The sequence below is a fragment of the Symphalangus syndactylus genome, chromosome 7 (assembly GCF_028878055.3).
Source record: "Symphalangus syndactylus isolate Jambi chromosome 7, NHGRI_mSymSyn1-v2.1_pri, whole genome shotgun sequence".
NCBI classification, from domain to species: Eukaryota; Metazoa; Chordata; class Mammalia; order Primates; family Hylobatidae; genus Symphalangus; species Symphalangus syndactylus.
In genome coordinates this window covers 42,354,024-42,357,693 of record NC_072429.2, presented here as the reverse complement: position 1 = coordinate 42,357,693, position 3,670 = coordinate 42,354,024, and the positions used below count along the sequence as shown (strand labels likewise).

The 3,670-nt window shown below is 39.1% G+C and overlaps 1 pseudogene; it reads left to right on the top strand.

The window, feature by feature from the left end:
• Positions 1-1,140: 1,140 nt before the first annotated feature.
• On the top strand, positions 1,141-3,460 carry LOC129485730 (large ribosomal subunit protein uL6-like; annotated as a pseudogene).
• Positions 3,461-3,670: the final 210 nt, after the last annotated feature.

The following is a 3,670-nucleotide window of genomic DNA, read 5'->3' as shown; positions in this document are numbered from 1 at the left end:
CTATTACACTGTCTAGTAATTGTCAGATAAACAATTGTAATTGTTTGTCTCTTTCTAGACTTCAGGCTCTTCGAAGGTAGGGGGATATCCATCTTGCTCGGTGTTGCATTCTTTTGTCTTCCTGGCACATAATAGCATCTGAAGCAATATATGGTGAATAAAGTGATCTCAAAAGTGTAATTATGGAGAAAGAGTCTCCTTGCCCACTTTGTTTATTCAGAAAACAAGGAGCCAACAAAGTATTCGTAATAAAATGACTATTGGTGCATATATGTATTCTGCATGTTTTGCCCATGTCAGATCCATTTTTTACATGAATATATTTAACATTATTACAAAGTTTTAAAATTTTGTTTTTCAGGTAAGGTATACATGATTGGCTCCTTTCAGCAGCAGTGTCTGTGTGGTTCAAATCAATGGTATAAAAATTATGGCCTTAATCATTCTGATAAATCATTGTAACTTTAGAGCTTACTTATCAATTTCTACAGAATTTAATATCAAGATATAGTTTACCCAGCTGATTCTATGTTTGCTTATTGGCAACCTTTATATAATTTGAATGTATAAGACGATGATGAACACCACATAAAATCCATACTGTATAGCACTAGTGCTGAGCAACTCAAGGCCTCTCAGGGATGTCCCTAGCAAATCTTATCCTAGAACTTAGACTGATCAGTAAGCAACCATTAATGTAGCCATTTTTCACGGAGGACTACTGTACGGTCATTTGTGATTGTGCTATGCTAATGTGGATCTGGCACCTTCATCATGCAGTTCACTGAATACGAACTTGCCAAATTGTTCTTTTCTATCAAGGTCAAGTTTCACCCAAATCAACACGAACTTTTTCCATGAATTTAGAAAATGGCAACTGGGCAGCCCATGCTACTTGACTCTGGAGGCGGGGCTCAGACACCAGGCCAAACAGAGAATGAGCTAAAACAGGTCCAGCGGGGGAAACAGCTTTCCATAAGACAAACCCCACCAGTGTGCCACGTTAATTTACCATTGCCATGGCAACATCTGGAAGTTGCTGCCTTTTTCCATAATAACGACCAAACAACTTGAAGTTGATACTTTTTTCCTAGGAATTTCTGCATATAATTTAAAGTAGATATAAATATGCATGCAGACATGCCTTTGAGCTGCCACTCAGGGCACATTGCCTATGGGGTAGTCCTGCTCTGCAAGGAGCAGTACCTCTGCTGGCTGCTGTACACTGCTGCTTCAATAAAAGTTCACCCTTGAATTCTTCACTGGGCAAAGCCAAGAACCCCTGGGCAGAGCCAAAAACCCTCCCTGGCTAAGCCTCAATTTTGGGTCTTGCTTGTCCTGCATCACTACCAGTTCCTTTCTGGATAATAAAGCTGGCTTCAAATAGAGAGTGTAGAATTTTGAGTCAAAGATCACTCTGAACACTTTCTGCTTTTGTTAGTCTTTGAGCCTCCTCCACCTTCTTTGTAAAATGGAACTAATAATATGAATTTTTGGAAAAGTGTTGTTTTAGGTTTCTAACCTTTTAAAAATATTTTAAGCTCAGCCAATTTCATCAGAAAATGTTGTTTTTCTGCCTGTGTTTTTTGTCTGCCTACTGCCTGCCCACTTCTCTGCCTCTCTTTTATGTCCTTGGAAGTAAACACACACACACACACACACACGCCCCTGGGAAATTTGAATGGAAACACCTCTGGTACCCATGGAAAAAGTACTGGCTCAAACCATCCATAGGTTAGCTGAATATTAGGGAAGCCAACCTCCTCTGCACTGGTTTGACATTACTCCACTTTAGGATGTCCAAATATTAGCAAGTCTAGTGAGCAGATCACCTTATTTCTAATTGTTATTCCAAGTGATATCAAATGAACTTGATGAGGGTCTTGATAAACAGCTGATGGGAATGTAACCACTATCTTTCTACATCTTCATATGTCTCAACAATAAAGTTATAATACTTAAAGAGTGTTATGCATGTCTATTTCTTGCAGCCTTAAAAAACCTGCTGAAAACACAAGTGTCTAAAATTTTATTGCCAGAACCAACAACTGGGAAAAAATATATGATTAATAATATTTATAGTAATTTGCTTCTAACAATGAAAAATTCAAAATAACAGAAACATCAAAAACTGGTGGAAATTAGTGGCTATGCTTTACAAATTTTATCATTGAGCAAGGCCATCAGAATCTTGCTCTAATAAAGCTATATGCTGGGAAGCCCCTGGCTTCACCTGGCTACACTGAAGACCGAGTGGATTAACAGCTTGAGATGTACCTGAAGTCCATTCATGGCATGCTCACTGGAAAGTTCTAAACTAAAGCATTTGCTTACAATGGGGTATTTTAGTTGGTAAAAATGGTCATATAAATCTAAATGAAAAGATTTCTACAGCAGATTGCATAGGAAAAAAGGTTACAGTTAAGTATATACAGTTTACACAATTTATGCATATGTGCATGCCTGAAGAGCTGTCTGGAGAGAGTCAGCAATATCATATTATGAAGTGATAGGATTCTGGGTTCTAATTTAAATATATGTATATATGTATTTATTATATAAAAATTTTTACCAGTGTTTGCATCTACTGTGAGAATGAAGACCATTCTCGGCAGACTGTTGATATTTCAGAAAATGTAGACATCACTCTGAAAGGATGCATAGTTTTTGTGAAGGGCCCCAGAGGAAACCTGCAGAGAGACTTCAGTCACATCAGTGTAGAACTTAGTCTCCTTGGAAAGGAAAAGAAGAGGCTCAAAGTTGACAAAAGGGGGGAAATAGAAAGAAAGTGGCTACCGTTTGCGCTATTCGTAGTAACATACAGAACATGATCAAAGGTGTTACACTGGACTTCCATTACAATATGAGGTCTGTGTATGCTCACATCCCCATCAATGTCATTATCCCTGAGAATAGGTCTCTATTTGAAATCAGACATTTCTTGCATAAGGCTGGGTGAGGTGGCTCACGCCTGTAATCCCAGCACTTTGGGAGGCCGAGGCGGGAGGATCGCCTGAGGTCAGGAATTCAAGACCAGCCTGGCCAACATGGTGAAACCCCGTCTCTACTAAAACTACAAGAAAATTAGCCAGGCATGCTGATGGGCGTCTGTAATCCCAGCTACTCGAATGGCTGAGGCAGGAGAATCACTTGAACCCAGGAGGCTGAGGTTGCAGTGAGCCGAGATCACGCCATTACACTCCAGCCTGGGCAGCAAGAGTAAAACTCCATCTCAAATATATATATATATTTCCACAGGGTTCAGATGAGGCTAGGTGTTGCTTGTTCAGTATCTCAAGCCCAGAAAGATGACTTAATCCTGGAAGGAAATGACATTGAACTTGTTTCAAATTCAACTGCTTTGATTCAGCAAGCCACAACAGCTAAAAACAAGAGTATCAGAAAAATTTTAGATGGCATCTATGTCTCTGGAAAAGGGACAGTTCAGCAAGCTGAGTAAGATGTAACAGTTGTCTGGTTACATAAACAAGATGCCACATGATTCCAAAGAACTAACTGTGATATTTAAATGATGCAATAAAAGACCTGTTGATTTGGAAAAAAATTACCATTATCAAGTGTACTTTTCCCAAAATAATAATCCTATATAACAGGAGAGGGTTCTCACCTACTGTTGTGGTCTTGAGTCTATCCTCCTCCACCCTATTTA